The sequence below is a fragment of the Marmota flaviventris genome, chromosome 5, assembly GCF_047511675.1.
Source record: "Marmota flaviventris isolate mMarFla1 chromosome 5, mMarFla1.hap1, whole genome shotgun sequence".
Classification (NCBI taxonomy): domain Eukaryota; kingdom Metazoa; phylum Chordata; class Mammalia; order Rodentia; family Sciuridae; genus Marmota; species Marmota flaviventris.
In genome coordinates, this window is record NC_092502.1 from 136,375,086 (window position 1) to 136,399,678 (window position 24,593).

Sequence of the window (24,593 nt, forward strand, 5' to 3'; positions counted from 1 at the left end):
ACCAACTTTCTCAAAGTCCTACTTCAGCTTCTGTCATTGAATCTAGAACCAAAACTAGAGTCAAATAAGCAAATTACCCTTGGAGAGGACAAAAACCTTACTTTGAAATAGTAGATTAGCTATTAAAAGAACCACAAGGTTTCCATGACCTGTGTTGGCAGAAATAAGAAATACTTGTGGGAATAAATTTTTATCATGGAAGAGGGTAAGCAATGTTGGGCAAAGCTGAAACTGCTTAAGTGCTTCAATTTATTGTGGTAGTCCCTGCCTTTGAAGTAGAATTAGCATTGAACCCAATTGGCTGACAGAAATGGAGATTCCATTGTAGCCTAGAATAAAGGTACTATAGAATTTCATTTTTTATACTCAAAAGGATATAAGAATAGATTTCTAATAGTTAAATCTGAGAAATATTTCTACCTGTGATGTCACTCTAGTACCTTCTGCTGAATAAGGTTAGGTTTGAGTTTCTTGTAAAGGAGATATACTTAAAGAAACTACTGGTTATTGCTGAGCAAATATTGATGGGTGAATTAGAACTGAAGAGAAAACATAAGTTGCACAGTTGATCAGAATACACTTGAAGAGTTTTCCCTGAATCTATCTTCATGTTTCCACAATAAATATTGTGCTATTTCCCTTGTGTCTGAATACACAGTGGGGAAATAGCAGAATCTCTACATCAGTTCCTTGACCATAGATAAGCGTTAATTACTGTTAAAAAGAAAAACAGAAGCCCTTGGAAATTTTGCTTCCTAAAAATATGCTTCAACAAAAGCAATGTACCATAGCTGACAGATTACAGATATTATTGCCACACTCAAAGACATGAGAAATGCAGAGATATCTCTTTTATCACTTCCTCTTTAGATTTCTCTGTTTGACCTCTGCAGTTAAAAGTGATGATAAATGAATGTGTATTATTGTTATTTTTATCAGAGGTTAAATTCTATTACACCTACTATGAGAGTTGTTTTATCTTTACTGGAGTCAATCAACCGAGGCTTTGATCCCTGGTACACAAATGTTATTTATGTTTCCTTTATAAAATGGGAAATATCAAGGGCAGTATTCTCATAATGTGAGTACTTTAGTATCGGTTTACTGCATAAGCTTAGGACTAAGAGTATTCAACATCTCTCTGTCAAAACCAGGCTCACTATTATCTTGATCATTTGTTACCGTATAGGGAATTTTTTTCTTATGAGTTGGTGGTTTCATGGTGATAACCGTAACTAAGAACCAGCAAATGCCTATGTAATTCCCTAAAAAAATACATTATCCAGGAGATAAAGTAAAATTCTCAAGAAAAGGCTGAGACGTTTCACCTTAAAAAGAAGCTCAATAATTGCTGAGCCTCTTAGATTTATGGAGGTAACTTTTATCATATCTATTTATGTGTTGCTGTAACTATTTACTGAGAAAGTCCTTAAGCTATTTCTTGTGAGTGAAGACCAAAGCCAGTAATACAGGTTATTGCACAATTGTGCCTTGTAATTTTACAGATGTAATTGTGCTTAAATAGTTTCTGGCAGTTACAGATGTCGTATTATAACTCTGTTAAAATCAATAGGAAAATAACAATGCAATCTTTTAAGATCGGAAGAAAATTTCCTCGCTGCTGCATCCTGCTTGGACCTGAATACCTGATTATGAGGAGCCAAGTGAATAACATACCTTGACTGTATTTCATGATCTAGGCATTATCTGACCCACAAAGTCACAAAATTGTTTTGTGCCACTAAACTTGATAATCTGGTGGAAATGGTGAGTATGAAATTGGGCTGTAGCAGATCTTAAGACTCAATGAAGTTGTACAGTGACATGGTTCACATTCCCAGGACACCCCCTGGTTCTCCCTTGCAACTTACCCCTCAACCCACACCTCTAGCTTCATTGGCAGTTCTTTATGTATGATAGTTGGAACTAAAACAGAGAAATGTAGTCTTGCTTTACAACCATTACATATAAGGTACAAATACTGAAGATGACCTAAAATACCATAGCTCATTTGAGTATTTCTAATTGGAAAATATATATTTTTTTTTCCCATGAACTTCTCAATAGGTAAGTGCCCCGTTATCAATATATTATTCTTTTCTATTTTCAATCTATCTATGACTTAGATTTTCTTAACTAAATGCTGAGTCATACACTTCCTGTCTCATCCAGGGTTTAAATCAAAATTCTATAAAGGGCCTATGTTACCTTATAATCCTGGCCTCCACTTACATCATGGACTCTCTCTTATTTTTTTTTGATTATTTCACCCCAAGCATACTGTTCTTAAATTTACCAGACATTGCCCTATCTTAGGATCTTTGCACAAAATATTATATTTTTTGAAATGTTCTTTTCTTACATGAACTTACACCTACCCCAATTCATTTTTTCTCTATAAGAAAACATTTGCTCACATATTATCCTTTTAATGAGTACCATATTGTAATCATAATTAAAACCACAATTCACAATCTTAACCTTGTTAGGTACTATTTATACCCTTACCTTTTCTTTTTGTTCTTTTGAATAGTATATACAGTCTTATAACACTCTCTGTAATTGATCATTATAGTCACCCTTCAATGTCTGTTTATATACCATAAGGTTTTAGAGCACAGGACATTTTTCCTGTTTCCATTTGGTCATATATTCAAGTTTCCTGGAAATATCCATATGCAAAATATTTATCAGGTGCCTGAGTAAGCATTTATTAGATACATTGGCAGATACAGAGGCAGACAGACACACAAAGATATTTCATATCTGGCTATGTATGTTTATATGTTTGTACAAGTGTATTTGATAAAAGTCATAGAAGGGGACCTCACTGGGGAAACTTCACTGGATTAAAGTTTTGGGTACCGAGTTAACATTATTGGCTCTAAGTATGAAATTGTAGGTATCACACTAATACAGAATATTTTCTCAAACTCAAGAAATTGAACCTTATAAGCTTATGTTTAGAATTGTAGACATAGGTTATTGGAAACTAGAAAAAAAAATCCTAAGTGGGAAACCTAAGAAAAAAACCAGAAATTTCAGAGAAAAAAAGATATGGAGATTTGTATGAGAACAATGATCAAAATAAGACAGTATATATGAAAAAATGATGACCAATGTAACTAAGTGTTTTGAAGAGGTGATTTGGAATTGGAGTTGCAGAACTAAGCAATTCCATGCAATGACTCCCTAGAACCTACACTTGGAAACCTGAATTAGTGTGGCATGACTTAAAATAAATGTGTCAATGATATATGTATTTGAAATAAGTACTAGAGTGAGAGAACTTTTTGGGGAATAGTATTAGATAGAGTTTGATTATTATTTCCACATGGTATGGAGCACATCATAACTGATTTGGAGGGATAGATTTATTTATAATACAACAAAATGGAAAACCAAATTTAGGTGGCATAGACCAGGTAAGAAGACATTCTTTGTCTACAGCAAGAACTATAACAAAATTGGGAGTATAATAATTATGCATAACCCTTCATAATCTGGGGAATCAAAATAATTGGGATTCTATGGTGTGCTTGTGATTTGTCCCCCAAATATTCGTGTGTTGGAAACTTGATCCCCAGTAAGCCCATGCTGAAAGGTAGCAGGATATTCAAGAAATGGGGGGGAGTGGGAGGTAAATAGATCACTAGTGGCATACTCTCAGAAAGGATTAAGACGTGTTTTATGAAGTTAGTTTCTAAGATAGCAATTTGTTGGCCAAGAGAAATATTGCTCCCTCCTCATCCACTGGCTTCCTGCCACACCCTGTGATCTGTTGTGCAAGCTCACTGTGATGTAATACTCCCTGAGGTCCTCACCAGAGCCCCACAGAAACCAGTGTTACCTCTTGAACTCACCAAACTATAAACTAAATAAAAGGTTTTTTTTCCTTATAAAATATCCATTCTAAAGTATGTTGTCATATCATTTAAAAATGAACTAATACACAGGATATAAGAGAAAAGAAATCCATAGAAGAGTTCACTTTCACTTCAGAGAATTAAAAAAGAATTCATCTAAGATATCCCTATTATTAAAAGTCAAGGCAATTTGATTCAGTTTAACTTGTTAATTATGGTTTGCAATTTGTTCTCGTCTAAAAAAATGGATTGTCTAGATTTAAGACATTGTATTTCATCTTAAAATTATCATCTCATGAAATCATTAACTTTGTTTTTAGTAACCATTAGTTTTAAATGTAATTATCAACAGAAAATTATGTCTTTTTACATTAATATATGTTATATAAATCTCCCGATATATTCAATGTTTTCTAAACTTGAAAGAATGCAAGAACTGCCAATTCATGCCCCCATGTAAGTGTGTCATGGAAAGTCTTAATTTCAATAAACACAAAAATAGAAAGCTAATAATGCTATTCTTACAGTATATTTTTTGAGTTAACAGCAGTTACAGTCATCTTATCTTGTCAATGTATACAAGTTATGTTGGAGTCTGTAAACAAGTCAAAATAACACCTGGCATTTTGCCAGGGGAATGTTAAAGTTCGTAAACAAGTCTGGATGGTGCCTGGCAAAATGCCAGAGAGAGTGGTTTGAAAAGTAACAAAAGCGAGCCATTAAGTGTGGAGATTTCTTATTGGTTCAGTGCTGTATCGAGTTTATGCTAATTAGATAAGCTGTGTGGAATGTATAAATACTGCTCCTCTCCTGCAATAAACGGCTCCTACTCCTGCTGTATCAATGCACAAGTTGTTCGTCACCCCCCGGTTATGCTGCAGCCAGCCGGCCTTCTACAGATGGTGGCCCATACGGGGAGCCCCGGGACACTCGGGGGTAAGTGACGAAAAAAAGCTGCCCGTCCATAGATAGGACGGGAGCAAATCTGCTGGTCCCTAGGCAGATAGGGCGAGAGGAAAAATGGCCATTTTAAGAAAATGGAGAAGACTGATACAGTATGTTTGTGTCTTGTTTTGTCTCAGTGTATTGTATTATCTTTGTGATGAAAATATGGAAGGGGTGAGAAGTAAATTACTAAGGGAAGAAGGCACCCCAATGGAACCAAGAATAGTTAGGGCATGTGTTGATAGAAGCCCAGGAACTCTAGTCAGAAAGAAACAGAAAGTTCAGAAGAAGAAAGATTATCAGAGGAGGAAGGATTATCAGGAAAAAAGTTGCAGCAAAAGGCTATTACTAAATACTTTTCGTTACCGGAGGGTGCGTGAAGCAGAGAGGCGGCTGCCGAGTGTGCAAGCTGGTCACAGCGCAGCAAGGATTTTCCAAGAGGTGGCGGCGACTGGCCCTTCCCCGCCTCCTGGCCGGGGAGCTGACTCTTCCACTGCCGCGAGCCCAAATCTAGACCTGACTTGGAGGCAGGGTCTCGCAGGCTCTTGCTCCCTGTGCCCAGTAGCAGCTTGAGTCCGGGACACTCCCCAGGGCCATCTGGGGCTGCCCAGGCGCTACAGCCAGCAGAAGACACTACCAGCGTCCCTGATGTTTGGTCATTTTCAATGCCAATAACTAAGCTACAATGGTTCTCCCACACCTGAAAGCTGATGAGTAATGAGCACTATTAATGCTTATTTTAAATGTAAAAAACCTTGAGATAATATACTAAATTGTTCAGAAGGTTGCTTTCTTAGTTGAATGCTACAGGATTTTCTTTAGCCATCCGGAGTTCCTGCCTTCGTCCCAGTGACAGTAAAGACCAAGGTGGAAGAATTTCTAGTGTTGCTGAAAACCGGATGAGACTTCGGCTGAGAAACGGGCGAGACTTCGAATCAAGCTAGCTGCCTGCAGAACTTACCTGGACTGTGATTTAAGCTAGCTGCCTGCAGAACTTACCTGGACTGTGATTTACCTGGACTGTGAGTTAATCTATTGAGACACTGCTTTATCTGAACTGAGATCTATTGAGACACTGCTTTACCTGGACTGAGACAACAAACTGTAATCTATAACAAATTGTAACTCAGTATCTTTGCAAATGGTGTCATTGCTGGTATAATTTTTCCAAGGGCTTCTTGCATGGAGCCATCAATTGGCTTGGTATTGTGGCATTTTGTATCCTCCCTTTCTGTTTGTAGCAGGTTATTTATGGTGTTTCTGTAAAAACCACTATGGTCATTATTTAAATTAAACAAAAGGGGGAAATGTTGGAGTCTGTAAACAAGTCAAAATAACACCTGGCATTTTGCCAGGGGAATGTTAAAGTTCGTAAACAAGTCTGGATGGTGCCTGGCAAAATGCCAGAGAGAGTGGTTTGAAAAGTAACAAAAGCGAGCCATTAAGTGTGGAGATTTCTTATTGGTTCAGTGCTGTATCGAGTTTATGCTAATTAGATAAGCTGTGTGGAATGTATAAATACTGCTCCTGTCCTGCAATAAACGGCTCCTACTCCTGCTGTATCAATGCACAAGTTGTTCGTCACCCCCCCGGTTATGCTGCAGCCAGCCGGCCTTCTACAAAGTTACTAATTTGTATTCTTATTTATTTATTTTTGGTACTGGGTATTAAACTCAGGGACATTTGACCACTGAGCCACATCCTCGGCCCTATTTTGTATTTTATTTAGAGACAGGTTAACACTGAGTTACTTAGTGCCTAGCTGAGTTGCTGAGGCTGGTTTTGAATTTGTGATCCCCCTGCCTCAGCCTCCCGGACACTGGGAGCCACTGTGCCCAGTTAAGCTACTAATTTGTATTCTCACAGCAGAAAAAATCTGCTCAAATTTCTTCATAGCAGATAAATTTGTGTACTGTAATAACCACAGAAAAAAAATTAATATTTTGTATCTTGTTTGTGTATTTTGATGACTTCTCTGTCTCACAAATATATATTGCTTATAATTAATTTTTCAAATTATGAGGTTTAAATGATGTCCAATGCTACAATAAGCTGCATAATTTTTAAGATCAGAATGAAATGGCAAATGTATACAACACAGAAATCACACTTAGGGATTTAAAATATGTATCAATCCCTAGTAGCAAAATATTAGAAAACATTGCTCTTTTAATTTTTTTAAGGAAAATTCTAAATTTATTCTGGATATCACATAGTAGTATTCAATCCTAGTTATCTCAAAATAATTTTAAAAATCTACTTATGCTTTTCTACCATTTTATCCTATACAAGAGATAGAATGATCAGATATGTTTTAGTGTATGCAATGTCTGAAATATACACATTTCATTCACATATGCTGACTGTAAAATGAAAACCAAAGAAGGTGTGTTATTGATATACAGTCCTGAGAGTTATTTCTTAAGACATCACAATGGCACTGATCCTAAAAATGTTACAATGAAATAAAACAGGGGAAGCAGGAAGTACATGAAGAAGAAATAAAAGCTTAGTATTTTTACATGAAATATGATAGAAAATGAAAAGTTCTATACTAATATAAATTAAGCCAAGTACCAAGGGGAGACAGATAAATACTCCTCTTCCTGAAAAATAGTGTGACTGAAGTACATACAAGAGTAAATGACTTTTCCAATTCCTTGTAAAAGTCATAAATACAACCTCAGAAGCATTCTTAGATTTAAGTTCTCACTAAATTAAGGACAAGGAAATGCTGTTATATTTCTTCATAAAAAAGGAGGAAAGAACATAGTTCACAGTGGAAGTTGTGGGCTTTGATTTAATAGGATTTTCAACCTGAACATTCTTAAAGGAGGGCCAACTATTGTCCTCAGATTTTCCAGCAGAACTTCAGATGTGACTGAGAGCACTGCAAATATTCCATTCCTGGTAGAGAGGAGTCAGTAGAAGAAGACCATCATGGCAGATTGCAGACCTCTAGTTGTTCCTTATGGGAAATTCCTTTGAAATTTGCACACACTTTACTTTTTCCCAGTTTGTTTTCTTGTGTCAGCTCATTGATTGTCCACCGATAGCATTTGGAAGAGAAAGAATAAATAAAGTTCTGGATTACAGTTTACTTTCATACTTTACCTCTTCTTATTAATGTTCTTCGCTCAATGGACACACAAGCACATTCACATGCCTTCCTTCATGGTGCTAAGTCATGGATGCATTCCAATCAATGTTTGTATGCAGTGAACACCAACAAAATTTTTAAGAATGATAGTTAACATTTGGTGTAGAGTTAATATTGAACTGCAGGATCTTCTGGAGCTGGCTATTTATATGGGAAGTTATCTTCAAATGTCTCTGTAAAATAATCAGTCACATGGTAGTTTTGCTGGTTCTGTGACTAGCTGTAGAAATTTTTATTATTTTTGTAAACAATTTCAAAAGGAGCAGGTTATATTAATTCATCAGATCTTTTTGTTTGTTTGTTTTTTAGTCGTTTATTTTTATATTTACTAATTTGATTAAAGAGAGCATTATGTCCAATAATACTTAAATCTCATAAAGGCACCACATTTTATGTCAATGCCCATATTAAAATAGTATTAGATTCAATATGAATTAATCATATTGTTTCTTAAAATGTTAAAAATTAAATGCATATACATACCAATAATTTAATATTTTATTAATATTAATAAATTGTCCTATCATTCAAATAGATTTATTTGTCACATGTCATAATCACTCATGATTTAAAAGTAAACAAACTTTCAAAAAGTTTTTTAAAAGCTCAGTTTGTGAAACATGGCACACATTTTCCAATATAATTAGCAGTTTTTTCTTCTATTATTTTAGACCCACAATAGCTACAAACTGATTAAATCTAATGATCAAAAGCCTTCATCTTAATTGCTGATGAAAAGTAGGTTATTAACTTTATTTTAGTTCATTTTTGTGGTATGTGCAATTTTTTTCTGTGTTCCCAATGAGTTTGCATGATCTTATTTCCTCTAGTTGAAAACAAGCACATTATTTAAAATAACTTCTATGAAGTTTATAAGAGAAATGCCTTATTAGAAATAACATTCATATTTTTTGGCTTAGAATATGGGAAACCTGTAGCAATGTACAAAGAAAATATAAACGTTTGATCATCAAGGTTTAAAATTTTTAATTTAAATCATCAAATTAAAAAAAATTGTAAAATTATTATAATTATAACCAAATATTTTGTACTATTTTTGATATCTATCACTGTCCTGTTCCTCTAGGATTTCTGTGAGGTTTTTTAAATATTTAACTTTTAATTGTAGTTATACATATATATTTATTTTATTTATTTATTTTTATGTGATGCTGAGGATTGAATCCAGGGCCTTTCACATGCTAGGCAAGTGCTCTACTGCTGAGCCACAACCTCAGCCCAGGATTTCTGTGTTTTTGAGGACTGTTCTGTCATTGCTGTGTTAATAGTATTTGGTACAAAGACACCCATTTATTTGTGGAGTTATATGTACAATAAAGACTGATTTAAGAATTAACATTGCAAAAAAATAGAAATAAACTGCCTAAAGATGAGTAGAGTACAAGGAGGTGACCAAGAAGGAGAAGGAGGGGGGGAAGGAGAAATGCAGAGGACTGATTACAGCAAAGTATATGCCATGCTTTGTGATTATGTCAAAATGTATCCTAATGTTATTTACAACAAAAAAGAATTTTAAAAATTAATACTACAAAACACATGTGTAATTTTTAATTTTTTTTTTATGTGCTACAGATTAAACCCAGTAGTGCTAGTCCCTTTTATTTATTTATTTATTTTTTTATTTAAAGAGACAGGGTCTCACTAATGTGCTTATGTTGGTCTCAAGCTGGCAATCTTCCTGCACTGGCTTTCTTGAATTCCCGGGATTACAGGCAAATCCCAGAGTACCTGACTCTGTAATTAAGTGAATATATATACCTTTTTGCATAGGATAGCCTAGGTTTTTAATTGTCTCGAGATGAATATAAATAGTATCCTCATTTTGCTCTCAAGTTGTCCCATTTTGGATGGTAAATGAGATCATCTACCTACCATATGCTGGCTTATGCACTTGGTGTTTTTATATTTAACAACCTCCTTAGTTCTTATAAGAGCTAAAGGTAGTGGGGTCAACTGTGAACCCCAACTGACATTTAAGGAAGTTAAGGAATTATCTCATTCCTGATCGTACCTTTTGAACATGAAGGACCTATGATCTCAACCTACCTTGCATTTGCACCAGAGGACTTGCTATTAAATCACTCACTACTCAATGATGACTAAAAGGCTGATGATATGTAATATAGATGAGATCAAATGAGATCAAATGCAAATCTTAAATTTTAGAAGGAGTGAAATTACTACATGGAAGTTTTACAGAGTACCTTCAGTTATACATAGTGAACTTTGGGTTTTCTCAAACATTCAGTCAGATGATTGAGCCCTCGTAATCTGGTAGAAGCTACTTGTATTTTATGTTCTTACCCCGAGGGAACACAGGTTATCTTTAGTATTTGAAAATGTTCTGAGTTTAAAGTACCTTTATATTCCCCTTGAAGTTAATGTATTTTTTCCAAATAATACATGATCATGACACTCCTTTTGGAAGAATATCAGGGTCACTGTTTTCTTCTTTCTTCACTTCTTTATTTTTTTTTTTAATTACAACACATAAGAGATTAGCTCACTTCACTGGCTTTAAACAACATAGATTAATTATTTTTTAAAAAAATTTTGAGGATCTGCATTCTGTATGCAGTATTATCAGATTCAGAAACCATTCTATTTTGTCGACTGGTATTGGAAAGGATCCCCTTTAAGCTCTTTTAAGATGCTGTGTGAATGGACTTTCTTGTGACAATGACTGATAATTTCAGCTTTATATGGGCCATTGTCCAGAGGGCACCCTCAAATTCTAGAGGTGACATTACCAAGAGTAGCTTGCATTTCCTTTCCACTGGGCTTCGCCAAAATGGCCATGAAGTCTGCAAGGAGAATCTGCAAAATAAATCAATCAGATACATAAAATCATAGGTATGGTTGCGTAATCTCAGGGATGGCATTTTTCCATGTTTTACATGTTCTGAAGATCAGAATAAAAAGATAAATCATGTCTATGTTCAATGGGAATCAATTATTCAAGTCTGTGATCATTACAAGATAGGGAACACTGAGGTCATCTCAAAACACTCATTCATATTTTCTTACGCCTCTTTATTCTCACCACACTGAAAAATAGAATAGATTTTCTAAACTTGGATCAGGAAAGAGTTTTTACCTTTGCAAAGTATTACACTGATCCAGTCAGAAAAGACTGAGTATTGATTAAAAATATTCAAGACTCTTTTCTGTCTCAACTCTGAATATCAGCACAAAGTCTTGCATGTATACTAGTAAATTCTATTTTATCAAATTATCGATATTGATTCTATTGTTAATCTTTGTGCCCCTATTTTTAAAGTCTAAATTCTTTTAATGCTTCTAGCTAACTAGCAGAATGTTAAATATAGGGAAACTATCTGAGAAAAGCATATAGATTCAAAAACGTGAATTTTCATTGTATCCACATTTCTATAAACATGATACAAAATATTATCCTGTAGTAAATGGTGCCCATAATATATCATTACCCCTAGTTCCTTAATCCAGGTAAGGCTAGAATTTTTGCATTTTATGGAGGCAAAAACTTGGACCTAATGGCATAGAGTTAATAGGAAAAGGTTTTGCAGAGGTGGAACTTGAACCAAGATAATTCCAAATACACTGTTTTTTTGTTTTTTCATTGAAACATCAATAAAATACTGGACATGATTCCTAATGAAAATGATAAACACAGAATTTGGCTTGATAAATGCAAGGTAAGTGTGGTATGTATTCCAAATTTTTAATAGTAATATTTCATAATTGTAACCTCTACTTTTATTCAGTACCTGTTTTTTTGTTTTACTTTTATTTTTGAGAATAAAGAAATAACCAAAGCAATGAACAATTAATTACCAGAGGAAAGTACTCCAGATTTTTTTATGATACAACATAGAGAGAATTTTAGGAATTTTCCCTTATTTTTAATTCTAATGAAATAGTGCTATAGCCAGGCACAGTGGTTTGGGAGGCTGAGGCAGGAGGTTTACAAATTTGAGGCCCACTTCAGCAATTTAGTGAGGCTTTAAATAATTTAGCAAGATGCTGCCTCTAAATAAAAAATAAATAAATAAATAAAAGGACTGGAGATTTAACTCAGTGGTAAGACACCCCACTGTTCAATCCCTAGTCCTACTACTACTACTACTACTACTAATAATAATAATAATAATAATAATAATAATTTTAAAAGCAATACATATGGAAGATCTTTTATAATGACTTAGTTTTGTTTTGTTAAGTGTGGCAATTCTGTTTTAAATACTTTGTGTGTGTAAACTTCTAGGTTATACCCAAATGATAAAAGATATATAACCATTTTTCTATGTGTTTTATGCAATCTTTATATGACTCAAACTATACTTATTAGTTAAGGTTTTGATGTATTTTTTTTCAGTGTTGGGGATGGAAAAAAGGAACTTACATGTGCTAGGCAAACTTTACCACTAAGCTGTATTCCCAGTTTTAGATGGACATTAATTAAAGAAAATAATTCATCACTGGTCAGCTCAAAAGAAAAAATGAACTTGATATATTTCATTTAAACAATGAAATCAATGTTATTCAAGAAATTAATGTTAAATATTTACTGATAATGTCACTACTACTATTAGTATTACTACTACTACTACTACTACTACTACTACTACTAATAATAATAATAATGTTAAAAGCAATATTAGGAATCTGTAACAGATGCAGGATCAATTCTTCTTGAACTGGTTATTTGATTGCCCCAGGATATCAAACTCTCACTGCTTCACTGCCAGTGATTCTCCAGGGAGTTTCCATAAGCCTTCCCACTGGAACTGGGGTCGAACTATTGATCCTGCTTGTTCTGAGGCTTCAGCCTCTTGGACTTCTCAGTTCATGGTTCTTCCAACTGTACAGGCCTGCAGACAACCATTGTGGACTATCCACCTAGTGGCTGTATACACCAATCTAATAAATCCCCTATTCATAATTGTACTTCCTGTTGGTTCTGTTCCTCTAGAAAACCCTGACTAATACATCAAGTGTAAGGATATCAATTTTTTTCCTGAATAAATTAATTTCAAATTGGGACCTGAAAGTAAATAGCTTTCTGAACATGGATAGATTATGCAGAAGTTTAGATCTGTCTACTTTTGAATGCCATAAGGCAGGGACAAGTTTGGCTCATTTGAGCAAATGAACTAGTGTCCTGAAGCCGAAATAATGATTATGTGATGTGGAATAGGAGCAGATTGCTACGCATTAGGGGAAAAACATTGTGGATGCTCAAGAAAGTGAAATAGGAGTGATTGAAGAGAGATTCATCAATGTGATTACACAAAATAAATAGGAAATTTTACACAAAATAAGTAGAAAATACATACCTGGATGTTTTTCTTGGATAAGAAAAGATGACTAAAGGAGTAAAACTTGGAATTCTTCTCAGGCTTCCAGTATATGCATATGTTTAGTTTCTAGCCTAAGGAATATTAGAGATAAAAATTAAAGATGATAATTTTATTTTGCTTGTGAGGAACTTAGATGCAAAACATATATGATACCCAATGGCAAATTGAATGCTGCAAAATGCATCCTGTCACATCTGTCATAACTGGCTCTTCGGTAATAACTTTATCATTATTAAATTTTCAGGCATTTGCTCCTTTCCCACTTTTTTTTCTATCTTAGCTTTCTGAAAGCTATTGTATACTCTCCGTTGTGCATTAGAAAAAAAATAAAAACATGCATTTTTGTGTGCCAATTTCAAAATGTGAAGTTCATGTGACCTTTGATGAACACAGTGTTACCCTCTTTCTTGCTTATAGTTCTCAAGAACGACTATAGAATGTGCTGAAAACGCGCTATCCTCAGTAAGGGGAAGTGGGTCAGAAAAGCTTGGGGTCTGTTTCTGGCCCCCTGCTCAGGAGTGGGTATACATCCCAGGATAGGCTATCTTTCAGCATACCTCAGTTCCAGTTCAAGAGAAGTATGCATTGATAAGACTAGAGAAAACTTCAGGAAGCTTTCTTAAACCTTAGGGACCAACATGCAATTAATCCTGGATTCTATTGTCCCTTGATGCCTATCTGTAGGTTAAAAACCTACTTCATGTAACTTTGTGCTAGTGTGAGAGATCTGCCTTACAGAATTTAGTCAAGTCGGCAACCAGGCACATTGAACATATTTTACTGGAAGGTTGGAATTTCCTTATATTTAATACTGAAAAACATCAAGGACAAAAAAGTAAACAAACAAAAATCACCCTAATTTCATAAAATCAATAATTACCATGAAAGATCAAAGTGGAAACATTGGTCTTTTATTGCTATAGCCAGCCTACGTTGTATATGAAGGTCTCTTAAAATATTTCATTTAGATAGTCCTATTTGAAACAAAACGTCCCATGACATTTACAATTCACTGGAATCTTGCACTAAAATTATTTTAAGCTGGATGAGCTGGTTTTTAGAAATGACTTTTGACAAGAAGCCAATTTTTGTTGATGTTGAAATATGTCAAATATTAAGTCAGTAAAGAGGATCTGCTTAGCAGTCGAATCTTAATTTTCTGGTAAAGAATTGAGCTACATTTTCTTAATAACATCATTTATTAAATTCAATGTTACCTTAAAATTAAAAATGCATTGACAGTATCACACTAAGTTTGATAATTATGTGACTCTAATCTTTATTCTAGATTTTGGTTTTAAAAAATCCTATTACAATACTCCCTATTGCTACCATCTTCTTTCATACCCTTCTCTAATATTATTGTCCTGAAAATGGTTATAGCCTCTCCATTGTTCTTTTATTACTCTGTTTATACTCAGTCCAACTCATTCCCTATATTTATATAGTTATGACTTTGAAATGCCAATGTGATTTTCTATTTTCACGCTTGAACTATCCATAGCCTAAGAATAAAGTTAAAAATGCTTAGCTTGTCAGAAAATTCTTCCATGTTTCTCCAGTGAACTTGAGTAGCTTTTACACCATGGACACTTAGTTCTAACTGTATCATTTTAGGTGACTACTTGGGTTTCCTACGAGAGACCTAATCTGTCTGTTTCCCCAGATTCCTTACTAGCTTCACAATTCTGTTGAATTTGTTCTTTTTTAAACAAAATATTATTTTTGTATTTGTATCAAAATAGTCTGGGTAAGTTTTATAAACGTTTAAGTTTTATTTAAGTGTTTTCAATGTATTTATATTATTGTGTCTGAAATACACATCCAACCAAAAGATCATATTTGAAAAACGACTGGCGATTATACTCCTCTTTTCCTGATCCATTCTCTATGCTAAAAGGGACATAACTTTTCATTCAAGGTCATTAGGTAGGTCACATTACCAAAGCAAAATACTTAAAGACATTTATTTTCTTTAGTAAGAAAGAAATTATTTTATTTTTAGTCACACAATACAGTAGCTCATGTTGTTGGGCCCCTTAATATATGAGATCCAAGAAACCACTAGACATAAAAGATAGTAATATGAGAAATTATTTGGCAAAAACAGAAACATAGATAAAATGACACCAATTTTCCTTATCAATATTCATATAGTGAAATATTAATCCCCAGTGTGATATTATTAGGAGGTGGGTCATCTGGGATTTAGTTAGGGGTTAACAGAGCCCCAGGATTGGGGTTAGTGCTCTCTTATCTGAGGATCCCTCACTCCTTCCACCATGTAGGACAAAGGGACTATTTGTCTATTTATGTCCCAAGAACCAGTCTTCACCAGAAACTGAATTTGTCTAGACTTGATCATGAATTTTCCAGACTCTGGAGCATTGAGAAATATATTTATATTGTTTATAAACTACAGTCTATGGTATTTTATTCTAACATCTTGAAATGACTAATACAGTGGATTAAATAAAATATTACAGAAAAGAAATCAAAGCAATCTCTTACTAATACTTAAGGCAGGATTACTAAGAGACAAAGAATATAAATGAAAGGTCACTGGAAAAAAGTATAAGTTTTGTTCTGTTTTATGTAATAAGGTATATATATAAGTTTGAACATTAATTAAAATTATTCAATGGTGGTAAAATTAATGATGCAAACCATCTGCATTAAATTTCTATAAATATCTCATTTGTCAAATCAAAATACATAAAATATAGTTCATGTTATAAAAATGTTAGTGTTTTAAAGAAAATTTAGCTCTAGTTTTTGAGGAAATATGAAGTGTACAGGTTCAGTTATAGGTGGTTTGTACATAAATTTATAGTAATTTCTTGGAATTACTCTCCTGAATTTTCCCCTTGTTTTGCAGTTAAAATAAAAATAAAAAATAATTACATACTATACTTACTAATTGGAAATAAAATAGAAGACTATCAAATTCAATTTAAATGAATTAAAAGTTATTTTTTTCTCATAAGGTAAGAAGTACCAAGATAAACAGTAAGTTCCATTGCATATGTCATTAAGATATGAAGATTTCTTGAATAGCATTTGTATTACCATAGGCAGATTCTCATTCTTTTCATAGAATTTGGCACCTTGCCTCACATGTATTCTTCTGTTATGGGTCAAGCAAGGAAGAAAAGAGAAGGCCAAGCAATTTCCCACTGAATAGACTAATGCAAAAGTCACAAACATCCATTCTATTTTTTGTCAATAAGACTTAAGTCACATCACTACTGAAGGGGTTAGAGAAGCAAGAAGGTGTAGCCACAGGTAACCTGACCTGTGTTTTACAAAAATTGAATAAAAGGGGAGGAATCATTACTAAAAACAACAACAACAACAACAAAAAACAAGAGAGACCAGAGAATGGAAATTGGTTAATAGTTTCTGCCGTACAAGGTCCTAAACTGACAAGGGTATTCATATCAAAACAATGAAAAATTCCTATTTGTCCATATTTCATATACCCAGAAATAATCTACTTGAAAAAGTTTTGAACTAATCTACCTGGATTTGTTTTTTAACCAGTGGTGCTTAACCACTGCACTGCATTACCCACTCCTTCCCCATTTTTTGTTATTATTATTATTTTTTTTAATTTTGAGATAGGGTCTCATTAAGTTGTTGAGGCTGGCCTCAAACTTCTGAACTTTCTTCCTCAGCCTTTCAAGTTTGCTAGCATTACAGGCATGAGCCACTACACCTATCCCTGAAATGTTTAAAATGCATACAAAATTCAGCTATCTTAAATGTAAATTAAATATTTGTTCTTATCTCTTATAAATTTGTATATAATAACTTAATGTATAATATAAAATAAAAGTAAAATATTACTTTTTGTAATAAAACAAAAATCCCTATTTCTGACATTTCATTTGATAAGACAGAGAAGATATTTTATATATATATATATATATATATATATATATATATATATATATATATATATATATATATATACACACACACACACAGGCATATATATATCATATGATACAATACAACAATTTTGGGTATATTTTCAAAAGAAAATTAGTGTCTCAAAGTGATACTTGGATATTTGTTTAATTCCTTATTTACTTCAATAATAGCCAAGATGGAAACAACCTAAATTTCTGTCAGCAAAATTAGTGAATAAAGAATGTGATACAGGCAGTCTGAGCTGCTTCCTCTTGTGCTGCAGCCTAAGTTGATCCTCTTCCACAGAGCTGTGCTTTGCCTGTTCATAAATCCTATCTCAAGAAGAGCACTGTGAATTAGTTGCACTAAAAGCTGGTAACAATGAGTCTGCATCACTCAAAGAGGCAGCAGCCAGGGCTAGTAACTCTTAAGAGTCACCAGCAGCCAGAGAATGGCACAGAGTCACAGAGAACTGCCAAGAGCTGATAACTCCAGCCACTAGAAGTGGTCCAGGGAGTTGTCAGTAGCACCAACTTCAGCTGCTAGAGGAGCAGTGAGGAGGGCTGCTAACACTAAGAGGTGAGAGCCACAGGCATTCAAAGCCCAGAGCTTCTAAGGAGCTGCACTTTGCCTACTTGTAATTTCTATCCAAATTGAGCAAAAGAATCCTCAGCCAGTTGCTAAGGTGTTGTCTCTCTCCCATCTGAGATTCTGCTACTGTTTACACCCAGGGAGAACTGCTTCTTTAGAAGGGCAGCCAGACAAGTTTGTGGGAACCCCCCTGGTAGCCTGGAGGTCCTGCAAGCTTCTGTTGCAAATGGCTAAGTCCTGTTTCACAGGTTCTTTCTCACTGGGCCACCAAAGCTTTTTGTTGACCAGAAGAAGAAGGAGAAGGAAAAGGAGAAGGAGAGAGTCTGAAAAGTAAGATAAAAATAAATTTTCAAAAATATATTCTTATGACACTTCTTTTCTCTACTATGATCCCCACATCTCTTTACCCACCTTGTTCTTCATGTCCCTGTTTCTACTAACAGCCTACTCTAAGAAATCTTAATCTTTTTTCAATTATTATCATCAAAATCTTTCCTTCCTCTACCCTCTATCATATTGTGAAGCCACATCCATAATTCCAAGTGTTTGTTACAGCAGCCCTCTTCTCTAGGTACCAAAAGTTTTATCAGTTAGGGTTCAACAAGAGATGTGAAACAAGTGGGAAGCTTACATATTGACAGATCTACTGTGAAAAGACTGAATGATTCCAGGGCAAGTTACATTAAATGGTGGTGTGGTATATCATCAGCCCTGAAATCTTTCAGTACTTGATGGTAGTGGGAATTTCTGCAGTCTCTCCAGGAATACAGAACTGCTTTTGGTTTACTATTTTTATTGCAGAGGTTGTTCTAATGACTGTCATTTTGCCTTTCCTACCAAACAGCTCTGACTTCCCAGGTCTAGAAAACATGTGGGAGTTCCCCCATTTTCTGTGTATTTCTATTCCAATAATACATTCTAAACTGTAGAAATACCTGAGAATAGGTCTGGGGACCCAGTGAATTCAAGGTGATGCAAATTTACAATAACCTTTAAACTCTTCTCTGATAGATGACAGTGAAGTTTTAGATACCATGGAATTAGGGATATTTCAATGTGCATATTCAGGAATTAACAAAAATTCTGATTGATGCCCTTTCTCAAAGTAACATCACCCTGTAAATTGTCATATGTGCCTTTGGAAAATACTAAAAGATATATTAACAGTAGAAATATTTATTGGTGCTTCAAATTGCTACTTCAAATGGAAGTATTTGTTTAATTCCTTATTTACTTCCATAATAGCCAAGCCTGCTTTTCATTATTGACACTCTGGGTATATAAACTGGGAAAAGATGAGGGTGTAAGACTTTCTGTTTTGGTGAGTCAATTTGGACTTGTATTTATTTAACTTAGGACTATTCTGCTTACAAGTGAAGTAAGACATGTATTTTCTAGAAAAACTAACAATTTTAAGTGGGCTTCAGAAGGAGAAGTCTCTGCATATTCCATGTTGCATGCAAGGTTTTCTTCCCCTGAAGCCACATGACCTGGAAAATCTGACTGCATTTAAAATATCAGTGGTAAATAGAGACACTAGCTGGATCTATGGCAGACACTTTCATGGTTGAATTACTGTGTTGATTCTAGAATTTGTCAGCATAGTCCTGCAACTTTCCCACTGAGAAGCCCCTTTGGCTTGCTATGGGCCTTCAGAGAGACATAGGCTTTACTAATGTGCCACACAGATATCCCATATCCCCAGCTGCCCAGATGACAGAGAAACAACAATCCTCAAATTTAACTTGTGTAAAAGAATGTTGTCGAACAAGTTCATGAAAATATGTGAAAAGAAAATGAAACATTTTTATATATCTTCTTGGAAAATTACTTAAGACCAAGATCAGCAGTTGTATGCTTTTGACCCACAAGATACTAACTTAAGAGCAACATAATATTTCAGCCAATTATTTAATTTAAATATAAGCTTAAATTAGCAGTGTAATAAGCCTCTGATTATGCAAGTATTATATTTTGTTGGTCTACATTTAGTAGTTTAATCAACCACCCTCAAGGGTGGCACTGTAAGAGAATACCAAGTCCTTTAATTACATTTTAATGCCCCTCACTGAGTTAGCACCATTGAAGGGAGTTTAGCAGATTAATCATATTCTTTCTTCTAAGATGCTTTTGGAAAAAAAAAATTACTGGAGCCCTGTTTCCATTTTTTTAGGTTAGTATTCCTCAGAAGCCATTAAAATAAATAGAATCATTTTTTTTTTTTACTCATAGAATGTGAATAATACTAGCATACAAATCAAGCATTCAGATAATTGCAGGAAATATGTTTCAGTTCTTAAATTGGAAGAAAGAATTACTGTGTAGTACACGAAAATATGTTGTTAGATATTCTTTCGCTGATGCATAGACTTGGCATCACCTTCAATGAAAAGTTTATGGAAGAATCATAAGATATATTAACTTCTGTGAATTACTGTGTGCCCCCGGAACAAATAAAATGGTTTAAATTTTGTTAAAGGACTATTAAACAATGATTAACAATTATTAATGTGCAATTTATGGTGAAATATAATGCCAAAATATTTAACTTAAGGTACAGTAAAATTTGGTGGTTTTGTTTTTGCTCTAAATTGTGTATTGACTCACTTATGGTACATAAAATATTTCTGTAATCAGACGTTATTGGATTTTTTACTGCTTTATTACCTAAGTTTATTGTTCAATCAAAAAAGCATATATTTTAGTGCCCATGTTGACAGGAAGTAATTCCAAATCCTTCATGCTGAAATTCCTCTTCATATTTTCTCCTACTGCCCTTAGTGAATGAAAGAGGAACTAGTCAGCAGATTTTATATTTTCTCAATTTGTTTTCTCTCTTTACTTTATGTAATATCAGTCATTATTAAACACTTGCATGAAATGCTGAAGACTTCAAGTGTGGTTTTAGAACTAGTAGCAAATATAAACATTGAAGATTTGTGTAGGATCTTTTAAATCTACTGATTAGTTTTAGTAAAAAGTAAGAAAATATAAATTAAGTAGAATGAAGAGAGATATGAAGACTTTTTTATTTCACTGAGTCAGTTTTAATAACATAAAATAAAAAGTTAATTTTACATTATATTTAAGTAAAAGATTGCATTTTGAAAATTTCCATATGTGCTTATTTGTTGAAAGAATTTGTTTCCTACATACACTGCACAGTACAATCTAGGTTACCTTTATTAGAAAGGTATTTTTAATGAGAAAATAACATTCTTCAAGAAATAGAGTTATTTATTTTTTCATTTTTATATATTAAGAAAAAGTCAAAGAGGTTACTATTCTATACAGTAAATTTTGTTTCTTGTTCAGCAAATCAAAAATTGTATCTTATTGAGCCTTAGGGATGTGAAGGCCTAAACAGTTAAACAGTCTTGATGGATTTGGTCAGGTAATTTTTATATCAGTAATTACTGCAAAAACAAAATCTCAGGGGCAGATGGTCGAGAAAAGATCCTTCATTCTCAAGCATTAGCATAAAATCCATGAAGGACAGATCAAGATCATTTGAATAACAGAATGTAGAATGACTTTTCTCAGGATCCCTGATGATCTGTTGACAATTCTGAAAGAAAGAAATGAGAGAATGTAAGAACCTTCTTAGGCAGACAAACTGAGCAATCACACAGCCCACAGTGATAGTGTGTTTACTATATAAACAGAGACTGTTCTATGTATTTTAAATTATGAAATCCTGTACAACAACCCCTCCAATCCTTTAGGTTAAGCTAATCCCATTGTAATTAAGAAGAAAAAGGTAAAAAACAAATAAAGAAATCTTAAATGAGTTAAAATGGAAACAAATACAGATGAGTTCAAGGAAAAATATAAAGGAGGTTAATTTTTTGAAAATCACACTAAAGAGTAGGCCATAGAAATTTTACACAATGCCACATAATTTTCCTTCTGATTGCATATTTTCAAACTATGTTGTGTTTTCCTCATGGAAAAGAAAACAAACTATACTGAGCAAACTATACAAATTATACTTCAGAAAATAATCTATTTTAGTATAATAGGAAATTTGGAAAAGGCATTTTAATCAGATTTTTAAAATGTGAGTAGTCCAGGCACTTCTTAACGTAAGTAAAATTACTCAGAATTCAACAATTATTGTATTCATAATTATATAATTAAATGAAAACAGAAAAAAATGATAGTCATTACATTTTTATACTTGCAAACCTTTGTCATTATAATTCAGAATATGCATAAAATTAAATCTGAAGAGAAATTATGCAAATCTTTATTTATACTTTAAAACATGCTTATTCAGATGGTAAATGTTTATAAAACACTAAAAATAATAACATGATCTTAACACATAAGCAAGTGCATGAAAAATTTTTTTAAATATGGTTGCTTAGTGTCAGATGCCTTTGTTGAGAAAATGATTGTATGATTTACAAGTGTTTGGCTTTCTAAAACTTTTCCAGTCTTTATGCCATCATCTGCTTTAAACTACTATTCTATTTTCATTCCTAATCTCTATGATCTTGAGATTCATTATCTCTCCCCTCAGGAAAATTAAAAGATAGTGATAGTTTTGTTGTTGTTGTTGTTGTTTATCACAGTTTCTAAGAAGACTAGAAGGTCTTCTGATGGTCTAATAAAGAAGTGGATGGAATGTAACAATGTAGTTATAAATAAAGATGACTAGATAACTAAGACAGTCAGCTAGTCAGTCAACAAGCAGAGAATTACTAGGAGACTTTCAGAATGTTAATCACTTTCAAATTATGGAGCACATACATCATGTAAGGTACCTATTGACTTTAAACCCGAAATCACATGTTAACTGTTTCATTAAGCTATTGGCAAATAGTATAGAAATGTTCATTGTTTTTTTAATTCTATACCCTTTGACCATTAGTTTCAGAGGCTATGAGATATTGTTTGGTGTATATGTATTTTAATGTGGATTCTTAAAATAGATGCAAAAGTAAGAGAGACAGAGAAAGGGAGAGAGAACCATTTTTTTCTCTTCCTTGGTAGCCCTTCAATGATTATAATTGTGTAAAGCACATTTATATTGCAAATCATCCTAAAGTACATTTATATTTTTTAAAGGTAGGTTGTTTAAAAAAAAAAAAAACCTTTATTTTATTTGTTTATTTTTATATAGTGCTGAGGATTGAACTCAGCCTCACACATATTAGGCAAGTACTCTATTACTGAGCTACACCCCTAGCCCCTTAAGGTATATTTTATGAATCCCTAAAATGAATATTTAAAAAAATAAGTAAATATAAATAATAGCAATGTCAAATCATTTAATTACAATTTTATATTTCTAGTTACTGCTATTTTAATTTATATTGTAAGATATTAAATGTGACATAACATAAATACTAATTTCTTTTTCTAATCTGTTTTCATTTTGATCATTTGTGTGAGATTTCCATACTGTTATTGTTTTACTTTATACATTCTGAAGGCCATTTGTGTAATTGTGTAGAGGATATGTTAAACATTTAGCAATTAAACATTAAACATTAAATGACTAAGTACATAGAAAATTACCTAATCAGCAATGATTATCAATGTTGCAAAGACATATTATGCTATAATTAAAAAGTATTCTAATAAAAGTGTTTAGGGCAGCAGTGAGATCTGAATTCAGGAATGCTTTTGAAACTCAGCTCTAAACCATGAAGAGGTTTTTCTTAGCTGATGGGGCAAGGTTGTCTTCTAAAGAAAGATAGGTATATGATTTGTAAGTGTCTTTGCAGGTAGATGATATAACAATAAAAGTCATGGATGAACAATCAATGTGGAATTAGATAGCAATGAAAAAACTTGCAAAAAAATTAGAAGTTAAATAATCAGAATACCTGCTTAATAGACAAATTTGTTTGGAACATGAAACAGTAGAAGGATTATTAAATGGCATATGTATGGCTGGTTGGCCACTACTCAATATAACCTTTGTGACAGACTGATGGAAGCTTGGAAACTAATACCTAAATATATTTAGATAAATATGTGTACCTCATAAATACTTGGAAAGTAAAATCAATGGACTATGCTGATTATCTTTTATGGTGGCCTTGGTGAATTTTGATGAACATCTTTTCCTCAGTAAATTGTGAATTAACTTATGGAAACAATGGATATAAGGGACATGATTATGAGAGGAACTACCATGAGTTTAATTTGATACTCTAAATGGTACCTGTTATGTGTTATCCATTGAAATATGGCCTAACAATCAGAGGAGGAACATAAGCTGCAACATTGTGTTTGATAATTATAAACCCACTGATCACTTAATTTAGTTGTTTGGGAAGTTTATAAGACTATGGAATGATAATGGAAGAGATTCCAGGATTGAATTTTGAATAATGTCATTTCATACTGCTTAGATAGAGTAGGATGATGCAGCAAAGAAAATTATAACATGAATGAAATTTATAAAAAGAAGAACACATCATCACTTCAGGAATGTTGATGAAAAAGAGTATGTCAAGATGGTATGTGGTGGCATGTGTCAACATGCTAATAAATGGTAATTATAATGTCAGCCTGTTTTCTGGTGTTATCAATAACTAAAAAGAACAAATAAAAATAATTTAAAAAACAAGGAAGAATATATCAATTTGAATTACTTCATGGAATTAACTGATAACTCTTTGTTACATATGGTAGTAGAATAGTTGATAACTTAGGAGATTTTATATAGACCTAAAGTGAGACTAGAGACAATTAAACTTATCTTGGCTCTATTACTTAACAAGTTATGTTAATTTT